Here is a 14,399-nt window from a genome sequence, read left to right as displayed (position 1 = left end):
CTTGCGCCTGATAAAAGCAGGCTCACACCCTATTTTTACAGGCATAAGAGTTTAAAAACATACAAAAATATAATTAAATTAAATTTTAAAAACACATTATTTTTAAAAACTCTGCCCACTACGTTACATTTATTTTAACCATAATTTAAAAAACTTAGAGAAAAAAATGTTTTCCGAGTTTTTTTTAAAGATATTTATTAACTTTAATTTCAATTAATTTTAATTATGTGAGGTGTGTTTTTTATTTTTTATTACATGTGTTTAGTGTCTTTCTTTTTTTTTCTCATTAATAACAATGAGAACTCATAGATATGGAGTTCTCATTGCTATTAATGAGAAAGCTGTGGAATACTGTACCTGAATGGCTGATCAGTCACGTGACTGCACCTTCTGCGTGGGAAACTCGAGGATGGGAGCGCGCTTCACAGCGCGGGAAGAGAAGGCCTCCCCACCGGAATCCCAGGCTCCTCCCGGACCACCAGATACTTTTGCAGAAATATTTCAGGTCGGACGCAATTGCCCGCGGGAAGCCTTCATGCGCAATTTCATCCTCGTTAACTGGTCATTCATTCATTTGCTGTTCTGAGGACTTTGCTATGCCCAAATTTGCCACCATGTTTGCCTATTTAACAACAATGACTGCACTAAAAGATTACAAAATAATTACAAATGAATTTGTTCATCCAGTGAGATCCTAAATTCTTCTCCATTTCAGCTTCAATTGCTTCTTAAACGACTCTTGGGTTATTTTTAAGTACCTAGGGCTAGAAATTCCACATTTAAGAATTGCATCGTTTTTTGGTGCTATTTGCGAATAACAGCTGATTTTTTTTTAATGTCGAAATAGCGGCAAAAAATAAGGCCTAAGTTTCGCCAAAAGCTTTTAAAATTTTGGCGCAGTGTTAAAGGACCAACGTTTTTGAGGATGAAGATTAATTTTTTCATGTTAAAAATAACGCCTGTTCTGCAAATGCCCAGATGCTGATGAATGGGGAGGGGGGAGGGAAGCTGGTAAGGGGTAGCCAAACTGGGATTTAGTGCAGGTCTGGAAAACGATCAGCGCAGTTACATGCCTCAGGTTGTGAAATACAACAGTTACATGCCTCAATCAGTTTAAAAATGCAACCATACAGAAAACTTAGTACACAGACTCTATTGGACACTTATTTCCAATTACATTTAACAACCCTGGAGATCCTTCAAAAAAGTCAGCGCACCAGCGGGCAGAATCGTTCCCTCGACCGGACACACCAGCTTGTTGCTCGGCTCCCACCTCCCCCTGGGCAAGTACCTCTCCTCTCACACTCATCACATCTGCTGTCACCATGGTCAAATTCTTCTTAATCTTAAGAATGGGATTGTTGTTGCCGGTGTAATACAGTGTGTCCAGGACTGCAATGTGGACGGTTTGCACATAGCGGAGTTGGGCTTTTACAAGCCGCCCAACTTTTATCATCAAACTGCACTGTCAGTTATAATGCACAGGATTGTCATTCAACAGTGAGAGGTCATACAATTTGAGCTTCAATTCTAGTAGCAGGAGTGCAGACATTTTTGTCTAATATGGAATTGCAAACTCAGATCAAACAAAATCTCCTAAACTTTGCCCCAATCCATGGATGTTTATGTTCATATATTATCTATTCTGCCTTGAGGATCATTCACTTAAAGTCAGGTTGAACTTGACAGATTGGGGACTAGATTAATTTAACCTCTGTGATTCCCAAGATGGCGCCGTTAGCACCGATTTCGATCGGACTTCACCAGGCAAGGCAAGCTTTTTCAAATCAATATTTAGCACCGTCCTCAAAAATGTCCTTACTGGCGAAACTATCAAAAACAGTGTTATCGTTGGTTAGACGGCGAGTGACATCACAAAAACGGATCTCGCAAAAAATCGGCCCTTATTTTTTTTTAAGGATTACACCACTGGAGAAACTAGCAAAATGGCCCGAAATTTATTTATCTACAAATAGAAACCGTATAGTTCCAAAAAATGGAGCTAAATTGATCGTTACGGTGGTGAATTTCGGGCCACTAATGCTTTACCTTCACTTTCATTTCCAATTCTGTAAACATGCTTTGTATGGTCTATCATTAGTATAAACATGTTTCCCTCACTTTTTTAGAAACATAGAAAATAGGTGCAGGAGTAGGCCGTTCAGCCCTTCGAGCCTGCACCACCATTCGATAAGATCATGGCTGATCATTCCCTCAGTACCCCTTTCCTGCTTTCTCTCCAGACCCCTTGATCCCTTTAGCCGTAATGGCAATATCGAACTCCCTCTTGAATATATCCAATGAACTGGCATCAACAACTCTCTGCAGTAGGGAATTCCACAGGTTAACAACTCTCTGAGTGAAGAAGTTTCTCATCATCTCAGTCCTAAATGGCCCTTATCCTAAGATTGTGCCGTCTGGTTCTGGACTTCCCCATCATCATGAACATTCTTCGCGCATCTAACCTGTCCACTCCCGTCAGAATCTTATAAGTTTCCATGAGATCCCCTCTCATCCTTCTAAACTCCAGTGAATAAAGGCCCAGTTGATCCAGTCTCTCCTCAGATGTCAGTCCCGCCATCCCGGGAATCAGTCTGGTGAACCTTCGCTGCACTCCCTCAATAGCAAGGACGTCCTTCCTCAGATTAGGAAACCAAAACTGAACACAATATTCCAGGTGAGGCCTCACCAAAGCCCTGTACAACTGCAGTAAGACCGCCCTGCTCCTATACTCAAATCCCCTGGCTATGAAGGCCAACATACCATTTGCCGCCTTCACGCCTGCTGTACCTGCATGCCAACTTTCAATGACTGATGAACTATGACACCCAGGTCACATTGCACCTCCCCCTTTCCTAATCTGCCGCATTCAGATAATATTCTGCCTTCGTGTTTTTGCCCCCAAAGTGGATAACCTTACATTTATCCACATTATCCTGCAACTGCCATGCATTTGCCCACTCAGTAACCTGTGCAAGTCACCCTGCAGCCTCTTAGCGTCCTCCTCACAGCTCACACCGCCACCCAGCTTAGTGTTATCTGCAAACTTGGAGATATTGCACTCAATTCCTTCATCTAAATCATTGATGTATATTGTAAAGAGCTGGGGTCTCAGCACTGAGCCCTGCGGCACCCCACTAGTCACTGCCTGCCATTCTGAAAAGGACCCGTTTATCCCGACTCTCTGCTTCCTGTCTGCCAACCAGTTCTCTATCCACGTCAGTACATTACCCCCAATACCATGTGCTTTGATTTTGCACACCAATTTCTTGTGTGGGATCTTGTCAAAAGCCTTTTGAAAGTCCAAATACACCACATCCACTGGTTCTCCCTTGTCCACTCTACTAGTTAGATCGTCAAAAAATTCTAGAAGATTTGTCAAGCATGATTTCCCTTTCATAAATTCATGCTGACTTGGACCGATCCTGTCACTGCTTTCCAAAAGCGCTGCTATTTCATCTTTAATAATTGATTCCAACATTTTCCCCACTACTGATGTCAGACTAACCGGTCTATAATTACCCATTTTCTCTCTCCCTCCTTTTTTAAACAATGGTGTTACATTAGTTACCCTCCAGTCCATAGGAACTGATCCAGAGTCGATAGATTGTTGGAAAATGATCACCAATGCATCCACTATTTCTATGGCCACTTTCTTAAGTACTCTGGGATGCAGTCTATCAGGCCCCGGGGATTTATCTGCCTACAATTCATCAATTTCCCAAACACAATTTCCTGCTTAATAAGGATATCCTTCAGTTCCTCCTTCTCACTAGACCCTCAGTCCCCTAGTATTTCCGGAAGGTTATTTGTGTCTTCCTTCGTGAAAACAGAACCAAAGTATTTGTTTAACTGATCCGCCATTTCTTTGTTCCCCATTATAAATTCACCTGATTCTGACTGAAAGGGACCTACGTTTGTCTTCACTAATCTTTTTCTCTTCACATATCTATAGAAGCTTTTGCAGTCAGTTTTTATGTTCCCAGCAAGTTTCCTCTCATATTCTATTTTCCCCCTCCTAATTAAACCCTTTGTCCTCCTCTGTGTATTACCAAATTCTCCCAGTCCTCAGGTTTGCTGCTTTTTCTGGCCAATTTATATGCCTCTTCCTTGGATTTAACACTATCCTTAATTTCCCTTGTTAGCCACGGTTGAGCCACCTTCCCCGTTTTATTTTTACTCCAGACAGGGATGTACAATTGTTGAAGTTCATCCATGTGATCTTTAAATGTTTGGCATTGCCTATCCACCGTCAACCCTTTAAGTATCATTCATCAGTCTATTCTAGCCAATTAACGTCTCATACCATCGACGTTACCTTTCCCCAAGTTCAGGACCTTAGTCTCTGAATTAATTGTGTCACTCTTCATCTTAATAAAGAATTCTACCATATTATGGTCACTCTTCCCCAAGAGGCCTCGCACAACAAGATTGTTAATTAGTCCTTTCTCATTCCACATCACCCAGTCTAGGATGGCCAGCCCTCGACGTATTGGTCTAGAAAACCATCCCTAATACACTCCAGGAAATCCTCCTCCACCGTTTTATTACCAGTTTGGTTAGCCCACTTTATATATAGATTAAAGTCGCCCATGTTGTACCTTTATTGCACTCATCCCGAATTTCTCATTTGATGCTGTCCCCATCCTCATTAATACTGTTAGGTGGTCTGTACACAACTCCCACTAGCATTTTCTGCCCTTTGGTATTCCATAGCTCCACCCATATAGATTCCACATCATCCAAGCTAATGTCCTTCCTTACTGTTGCATTAATTTCCTCTTTAACCAGCAATGCCACCCCACCTCCTTTTCCTTCTGTCTAGCCTTCCTAAATGTTGAATACCTCTGGATGTTGAGTTCCCAGTCTTGATCACCCTGGAGCCATGTATCCATGATGCCAATTACATCATATCCATTAACTGCTATCTGCGCAGTTAATTCGTCCACCTTATTCAGAATACACCTCGCATTGAGGCACACAGCCTTCAGGCTTTTCTTTTTAACACCCTTTGCCCCTTTAGGATTTTGCTGTAATGTGGCCCTTTTTGCTTTTTGCCTTGGTTTTCTCTGCCCTCCACTTGTACTTTTCTTCTTTCTATCTTTTGCTTCTGCCCCCATTCTAACTGTCTCCCTACATAGGTGCCCATTCCCCTGCCATATTAGTTTAACCCCTCCTCAACAGCACTAGCAAACACTCCCCCTAGGACATTGGTTCCAGTCCTGTCCAGGTGCAGACCGTCCGGTTTGTACTGGACACACCTCCCCCGGAACCGGTTCCAATGTCCCAGGAATTTGAATCCCTCCCTTCTGCACCACTCCTCAAGCCACGTATTCATCTGAGCTATCCTGCGATTCCTACTCTGACTATCACGTGGCACTGGTAGCAATCCTGAGATTACGACCTTTGAGGTCCTACTTTTTAATTTAGCTCCTAGCTCCCTAAATTCATCGTAGGACCTCATCCTGTGTTTTACCTATATCGTTGGTACCTATATGCACCACGACAACTGACTCCCCCTTCAGAATGTCCTGCAGCCGCTCCGAGATATCCTTGACCCTTGCACCAGGGAGGCAACATACCATCCTGGAGTCTCGGTTGCGGCCGCAGAAACGTCTATCTATTCCCCTTACAATAGAATCCCCTATCACTGTAGCTCTCCTACGCTTTTTCCTGCCCTCTGTGCAGCAGAGCCACCCACGGTGCCATGGACTTGGCTGCTACTGCCCTCCCTTGATGAGTCATCCCCCTCAACAGTACCCAAAGCGGTGTATCTGTTCTGCAGGGGGATGACCGCAGGGGACCTTCCTTCCACTGCTCTTCCTGTTGGTCACCCATCCCCTATCTGGTTGTGTAACCTTTACCTGCGGTAAGACCAACTCACTAAATGTGCTATTCACGACATCCTCAGCATCGCGCATGCTCCAGAGTGAATCCACCCGCAGCTCCAGTGCCGAAATGCGATCTGTCAGGAGCTGCAGCCGGATAAACATCCCGCATATGTAGTCGTTAGGGACACTGGAAGCGTCCCTAACTTCCCACATTGTACAGGAGGAGCACAACACGTGTCCGAGCTCTCCTGCCATGACTTAACCCCTAGATTAACTTAATTTGGCAACAATAATGCTAAAGGTTACTTACTGATAAAGAAAATAAAAATAAAAAACTACTCACCAATCACTTACCCCTTTGGCTGTGACGTCACCTTTCAATTTCTTTCTACTTTTTTGCTTTCTCTCCCTGCTGCAGCTGCACCAGCAGGCCTTTATAGGCCGCTCTGATGTCCCCTAACCTCTTGCTGTGATGTCACACTTTATTTTCTTTTCCTCCCAGGTCGGGGAGTCAGTACTGTTTTATATGGCCTTTGCTAATTTTTCACGCAACATATTCTTGCAAGTAAATGCTTTTCCTTAGGATCAAGGCATCCCTCTCTGTTTTATTGCCCTTCCCCTAGTGCAACTGTATAAAAAAACTGGCCAGATAAACTTGTATGTTATTTGCTCCAGCTACAAATGATTAATAATCCATTCGTATTCACCATTGGCCAATCTGCCTGCACACATCAGCCCTACTCTGCAATACTGCTATCTGTTTCTTCACTTTCTTAATTAGCTGCCGACGTTCACAAAACAAATAATTCTGAGTTCCCAAGGCATTAACTCAAGTAAACATACTACAACGCATATAGATCATGGGGCTGATTTCATGCTCCATTGCTTGTATCACTATGGCCTTAATTTGAAAAGCAGTCACAGTTCCAATGATGATTATCTTTTACTGCTCTGTTACTTAATTGGTGGGGGACAAAAACCCCGCAATAATAGATATGTGGGAAGTTACCAATAAAGAAAAGGTTCACCTAGCTTAGCATGCCTTGGACTGGGGTTGATGACATGGTTTATGCATATTTATTAACGGAGTGACCTGCTTAATGTACTTGTGACTGTTGTTTGAGTTAAGTGGTCACCATTCCTTGTGGAACTATAAATTCCATCCAATACATTAATAAACACGATCTTCACGAGGGAAATTATAAGATATGCCACGCAGTTATTTCATGGTAGCAGAAGGAGCATTGAAAAACCTGGAGGTTTCAGACAGGCACAGATCACAAACTACTGGCTTTGTTTTTATTAAGAAACATTCTCTTCGACATTATAGTTGAATTGCTTTTGTATTAGATCATGCCAGTGAGAGACGAAGAGATCAAGTGGTTAGTGTTTTTATTATAGTGCATGGTTTAATCAGTTCTAGAGAAACCAATTACATGCTTGGCTAGATCTGGGGTGTGTATGTGTAACTTCCTCTGTAAAATATTGCAAAATATGCACTTTGTGGTTGAAATGCTTCGATTTGTATTTCTTGACTCCATCCCTTCCAGTGTGAGAGAATCAAAAAATGCCGCTTAAATGACCTCCTTTAACTGCTTGCAACCCAGCTAGTCCCACCAGCTGTAGATTAAACAAAAGCAAAATACTGTGGATGCTGGAATCTGAAGTAAAAACAGAAAATGCTGTAAATCTCAGTGGGTCAGGCAGCATCTGTGGAAAGAAACAGAGTCAACATTTCAGGTCAATGACTCTTCGTCAGAACTGGCGAATATTCAGAATTAACAGATTCTTAAAGAGCACTGAAAGGAGGGGAGAAAAGAACAAAAGGGAAAGTCTGTGATAGGGTGGAAGGTCGGAGAGATTTGAGAGACAAAAGGGATGATGGGCCGATTTGAGATGGTAATGGCAGAAGTTAGAAAAAGATGTGCCTAGATAATGTGTGAATAGTGGAATAACTACCAGTTGCCATGAGAAACAGCGAGAGAGAAAAAATACATCGGGAGGGGGGGGGCGGAAACGAGTTTAACAACAGGAGGAAAATATGGACAGAGGTTATGGTCTGAAATTGTTGAACTCGAGGTTGAGTCCAGAAGGCTGTAAAGTGCCTAATCAAAAGATGGGATGCTGTTCCTCGAGCTTGCATTGAGCTTCATTGGAACAGCGTAGGAGACCGAGGACGGAGAGGTCAGAGTGGCAGTGGAGCAGAGAATGAAAGTGACAGGCGACCGGAAGCTCGGGGTCATGCTGATGGACCGAACAGAGGTGTTCCGCAAAGTGGTCACCCAATCTGCGTTTGGTCTCCCCAATGTCGAAGAGACCACATCATGAGCAGCGAATACAGTATACTAAATTGCATGAAGTATAAGTAAATCACTGTTTCACCCTGAAGGAGCATTTGGGGCCCTGGACAGAGGGAAGGGAGGAGGTAAAAGGTCACGTGTTGCATCTCCTGCGCTTGCACTGAAAGGTACCGTGGAAAGGGGAGGGGGTGCTGGAGGTGACTGTGGAATGGACCAGTGTGTCGCAGACGGAGCGATCCCTTCGGAATGCTGAGAGGGGAGGGGAAGATGTGATTGGTGGTGGGATCATGTGGAAGATGGCGGAGCATGATCCGTTGAACGTGGAGGCTGGTGGGGTGAAAGGTGAGGACAAGGGGAACCCTGTCATGGTTCTGAGAGGGAGGGGAAGGGGCGAGAGCAAAGGTGCGGGAAATAGAACCAACACAGTCGAGGGCCACGGCGGAGGGGAATCCTCTCTCTCTCGAGGAAAATGGAAGACATGTCAGAGGCACTAGTGTGGAAGGGGGATCGTCGGAGCAGATGCAATGGAGACGGAGAAACTGGGAGAATGGAATGGAGTCCTTCCAGGATGCGGGGTGGGAGGAAGTGTAGTCCAGGTAGCTGTGGGAGTCAGTGGGTTTATAGTGGATACTGGTCGAAAGCCCATCCCCAGAGATGGAGATGGAAAAGTCGAGGAAGGGAAGGGAAGAGTCGGAGATGGACCATGCGAAGGTGAGGGAAGGGTAGAAATTGGATGCAAAGTGAATGAAGTTTTCAAGTTCAGCCGAGAGCAGGAAACGGCACCGATAGTCATCAATGTACCAGAAAAACTGGTGAAGGAGGGGAGCCAATTAGGACTGGAACAAATAATGTTCCGCATATCCCACGAAAAGCAGGCATAGCTAGGACCCATGCGGGTTCCCATAGCAACACCTTTAATTTGGAAGAAGCGAATGGAGTCAAAGGGCAAGTTGTTCAATGTGACAACAAGTTCGGCCAGATGGAGGAAGGTGGTGGTGGATGGGGACTGGTGGGTCTCTGCTTGAGGAAGAAATGGAGCGCCGTCAGGCCATCCTGATGGGGGATGGAAGTGTAGAGGGATTGGACGTCCATAGTGAAAAGGAGACGGATGGGGCCAGGAAACTGGAAACTGTTAAAATGATGGAGGGCATCAGAGGAGTCGCAGATGTAGATGGGAAGAGAGTGGACAAGGGGAGAAAAAATAGTCGAAATAGGAAGAAATAAGTTCTTTGGTGCAAAAACAGGCTGAAACAATGGGTCAACCGAGGCAATCCTGTTTGTGGATCTTGGGAAGGAGGTAGAAGAGGACTGTGCAGAGTTGGGGAATTATGAGGTTGGTGGCTGTGGAGGGAAGATCTCCAGAGGAGATGAGGTCAGTGACGGTCTAGGAAATTATGGCTTGATGTTCAGTGGTGGGGTCATGGTCCAGGGGGAGGTAGGAGGAGATGTCAGAGAGTTGGCAATCGGCCTCTGTAAGGTAGAGGTCGGTTCATCAAACAACAACAGCACCACCATTGTCAGCAGGTTTGATGACAAAGTTGAGGTTGGATCTGAGCGAGTGGAGTGCTGCAATTTCAGCGGGAGGTAGGTTGGAGTGAGTGAGGGGAATAGAGAAATTGATACGGCTGATGTACCATCGACAGTTTGCAATGAAGAGATCCAGAGAGGGTAATAGGCCAGAGGGAGGGGTCCAGGTAGAGCGAGAATTCTGAAAACGGGAGAAAGGGTCAGCTGTGTGGGGGGGAAGACTCCTGGCCGAAGAAGTGGGCACGGAGGCGAAGACGGCAGAAAAAGGGCTCAGCATCGTGCCAAGTTCGAAATTCATTGAGTTGGGAGGATAAGGGAATGAAACTGAGGCCTTTGCTGAAGACTGATCGTTCGGGGTCAGAGAGGGGAAGGTCCGAGGGGATAGTGAAAACACGGGAGGGGGGAAGAGATTGGAAGAAGGAATGGGATCAGAGGGAAGAGTGGGAGAAGTAGGTTCCGGAGGGGCGTTGGTGTCCAAGAGTTGTTGAAGCTTACTAACCTTGACACCTGAAAGGAAGGAAAAAAAGTTTTTTGTTAAAGCGCTAGATGAAGCGAAGGATGAAATTTAACGGACCAGGACAGCTTAGAGATAGAGAGAGTCGGTGCTGCTGGAGAGAGGTCGAGAGTGTGCATGTGCTGGTGCATCGCGTTGTGTGGATTATAGATGGCAGAGCATAGTTTTATTAAAACAAATACATTTTACAGGTTTTCGTGGTTGAGACGTTCTCAGATCTGAATGTCCGCTTTAAGAGCATTTATGTGTATTATGCCAGTTACTACCTTAATGGCTCATTTCAAAACAGCCATCCTGTTTTTTTTGTGTTAACTGGTGGGTGGATGTGTGGATATGTGCATCATTCCCTTTAATTTTACCATGAACAGACCTCACTGAAAATGAGTGCTCTCCAGTAAACCACCGAACCAGTAGTGTGAACAAATTGTAGCCAGAGCAAAGAATTGTAATAGTTGCTAACTTCTATTTAACGATATAATTGGGTACTATCACTGTAGATTCACTGCAGTACCTGTCTCTGAATCTGAATTCCTGGTGTTCACTCTTCTCTGATGGGAAGGCATTTAGTAATAGTTAGGAGGGTTAAGTAACCCTGGACCATTCATGCACTCCCTAGGATTAGTAAAGGCCTCGGCCATACCCTTTGGTCGTGGTTAATGTGGGAGATATGAGGAGAACTTGTAGGCGGGAAAAAAAGTCGAAGTGAAAGATCCTTGAAAGTGGATGTCAAAGTTATTTCAAAATGGATTCCAACTATCATAATTTCACCCTTATAGTGATCATATTCTAACTGAGCCTTAAATATTGGCTAGGAAAAATAATTGAGCGTTAGGAATATTTGATAGTGCCATTAGATTGAAAATAGAAATAGAAAACCCAGTTGGCTATAATGCCGTCTGCGAAAATAACCATGGAAATTGGCAGTATAATTTTTGCCCAGTTGGAGGAGCATTTGAGCACGGTAGGAAGAGCTGCCTTTCCTGCTATATTTTCCTCACTCCGACAAATTGATCAGTTCTGGCAAACATACCTCCCACTGCAAGTAATAAATCAAGACTATTATCTAACTTGAATTTCCGAGTGAAGGTCCAGTGTTCCCCTATCCATTCCTTCTTTCCAAGTCTTTCTTGAGCTCTTCCTCCTGGTTCTAGTGTGAGGTTGGACAGAGAAGGGATCTGTAGAGTGTGGCACCTATGTTATGCCTCTGAACGGACAAGAGGTGTGGCTACAGTAGAGAGAGTTTGCCATGCTTCAAATTTTTTGGAATGCTGCTTGACTGTCTTGTTATTTGAATGTCTAGAAATGCTCGGAATAAAACTTAAAAGCACTGGTTTAATAGATGAAGGCCTCAGCTCTTTACTGCAACAGTCAATACAAAAGGAACCTAGAAATACGGAGACGATAATCTGTAAGTAATTTTACTCTAGAAACATAGTTGAGATTTTTTTGTTCCTGTGCTGTCAATTGGCGAATATCCAACCCATGTTTGAACCTAATAGGATTCGAAAGTTATCCAAATTACCGAGTACTATACTCAATAGAAATTATGAGTAATAGTTGAATAAATTATAAACGTGTTTGATGGTAACATCTGTGGCTCTCAATTACTAACAGTTTCATCAGTGGCCAGCATTCTTTGTATTTAACAAGTTTGCTTAACACAGGTGTGGAAGCTGTGTATGTTGACTCCTACGTGCAAGTTGTATTCAAGTTAAACAAGACAAATAGTAAAAGAGCAGAGTGCAATGGTGTAATATATATTGTGGTGAACTATTATCAGTCCTAGTCATTGCTGCTCGGTATCACAGCAAAAGTGTCAGGGAATCTTGAGATTTTATTCCTTCTAAAGAGATTATGACTGTATTAAAGAGTTTTATGAGCTTTTTATTCAGGTTTAGACATGTAAGAATGAGAGTCCCATTGTGCTTGTTGCCAACAAAGTAACTACTCAGCTGTGTGGTGACTGGTTCTCTAAACAAGTCTAGACACAAATCTGACGTTCTTTAATTGTAACTACAATAACAAAAATGTCAGTTAATACCAAGTCTGGGTTTGTTGCGTGTGAAATATTAGGACGAGTAATGTGTAAAGTACCATATTCTAAATGTAGGTAAATTAGATCCCTCATTTTTCAAACCTGAAGATCTGAGGTAAGTTTTTTTTTTAATCTCTAATGTGTAACTTTCAATGAATATGCAAGCATTTTTTGTTGCATATATGTGATATTGACTGCTCCTGTCTCAGTTATGTCTGAAGAGAAGTGGGTATCTCACTGAACTGCAGTACCAGTGGGTTTTTTTGAGCCATTACCATGGTCAGTAGAAGTCTGTGAATGGTAAATGCAATTGTGATAAAAGTAAATATTTAAAATTGTTTTCGTTGTTATGTCTACATGTGTTCTGTTTTAATTTTATTTCCTACCTGATTTTATCATAATCTTATTGATGTTTGTTTACAGTGATTACGTTTGCTATTTAAAAAATTGAGGAGCTCTGTTTCAGCATGGCTTATTACAATCAGTGGTTAGCAGTTGCACAGCTGCTGGTCTGAAATTTGGAGAGATAAAAAAAATACTAGAAACTGCCGAGATTTGCATATGTGAAGAGGAGGGATTAGATATCAGTTGTTTTACATGGCCTATGTTAAACGCCAATTTGGAGGCTTCTATAGCTTCTGAAACAACCAAGTACACCTACCAGGAGAACAACTTCTCCACCTTGTACTTGTGGTTCTTTGTGTTCTCTCCACGCTCCATACTGATTTAAAAAAAATGTATCACATTTTCGGTTTTGTTCCCTAACACTAGTGGGGTATGCTATGCTCATAATAAAGGATGAAACTGAGTACTGAGTATAATGAGCAAGTGTGACCTTAGCTCCTTTAATAAAACTCCAGAGTGCAGGTACCTCGTGGGATGCCTGCTTCTATACCGTGCTCCTAAGGGATGCTGGGATCCCTTGGGACTCCAACAGGTAGGCTCTCTAGTGGCAGTGTAATACAGGTTACAAGGGGTTAAATACATAACAGGGTGGGGAACATAATTTTATTAAGAAACTGAGAAGACTTGGGGACCATTGCATTCTCCCGCTCTTTGATTCTGGAGTGGTATTTTCTGATATAATTTCTGTACAGGACAGTATCGGTTCCAAACCTATGGTGAAAATTCAATCTACATCCGTCTCTTTTAGACCAGATTTACCAACGACTGTCTGTCCCACCTGTGACAGAGACTGTGGTTCCTGTATTGGACTGTTCGGTCACCTAAGAACTCACTTTTAGAGTGGAAGCAAGTCTTCCTCGATTTTGAGGGACTGCCTATGATGATGATGACTCCTGTGGTTTGTAGGGTACTTTGTTTAGAGTTCCCTGTTAAATATTGCTATTTATTAATAGGGAGGCTGGTGTAATGCTGTATTTGTAACAGCTGCAAATAATGTAGAATAATAACTGGCTCCTTGTACACTTCGAGATAAATTTCTACTAGAATGAACATGAAACTCAGGCTTGATTGGCACCTTAAACATTCACTCCCTCCACCACCGGTGTACCGTGGCTGCAGTATGTGCTATTTACAAGATGCACTGTATCAACTCCCAAAGGGAGCACCATCACCTGCAAGTTCCCCTCCAAGCTACACACCATCCTGAATTGGAAATATATCACCGTTCCTTCATCGTCGCTGGGTCAAATTCTGGAACTTCCTCCCGAACAGCACTGCAGCGGTTCAAGAAGGTGGCTCACCATCACCTTCTCAAGGGCAATTTGCAATAAATGATGGCCTTGCCAGCGACGCCCACATCCCATGAACGAATACAAAAAAAACTATAATGGAATAGTGTTTGCTAGAGACCTGACCAGAAGCCTTTCAATCACAGGGCTGCGGGGGGACAGAACTGGAAGATTATGGGAGAGTGAAACAGGAGAGGAAAGCAAAGAAAGGTAGAAAGAAATTGAGATAGTTCAGAAATAAATAGTGAAATGAAATAAAGAGCAAAACAATCACGTTGAAAGACTAGAAATGAAGAAGTAAATGAAAGCTAGTAAAACAAAGAATGCAGGAAAGCAGAAATGGAGAAGCTATTGGATAAAGTAACGCTGTTATACCACAGTGTGAGAGCACTGCTGACTCCATGTACTGATTCTACTTGCCATGTTAACAACAGTCATTGATCTTCAATAGCAATTCACAGTGTAGAGCTTTTAATAAGGTTCATATACATACAGGTA

At 43.2% G+C, this 14,399-nt stretch overlaps 1 protein-coding gene across 8 annotated transcripts in view; it reads left to right on the top strand.

Annotated features, from left to right (window-relative positions):
- asxl2 (ASXL transcriptional regulator 2) overlaps window positions 1–14,399 on the top strand; it is a 311,793-nt gene that overhangs the window by 162,464 nt on the left and 134,930 nt on the right. The window contains exon 1 of one of the 8 annotated variants that reach the window (XM_070885130.1): window positions 11,540–11,580. The exons of 6 other annotated variants lie outside the window; for them this stretch is intronic. The gene's annotated coding sequence lies outside the window, so the exon portion shown is untranslated. Of the gene's footprint in view, window positions 1–11,539; window positions 11,581–14,399 lie in introns of those variants that run through there. One more of the 8 variants, XM_070885129.1, reaches the window with a different exon arrangement.

The sequence above is a fragment of the Pristiophorus japonicus genome, chromosome 7 (genome assembly GCF_044704955.1).
Source record: "Pristiophorus japonicus isolate sPriJap1 chromosome 7, sPriJap1.hap1, whole genome shotgun sequence".
NCBI lineage: Eukaryota > Metazoa > Chordata > Chondrichthyes > Pristiophoridae > Pristiophorus > Pristiophorus japonicus.
The sequence above is the reverse complement of the archived record's forward strand: the minus strand, read 5'-3'. Positions and strand labels throughout refer to the sequence as shown.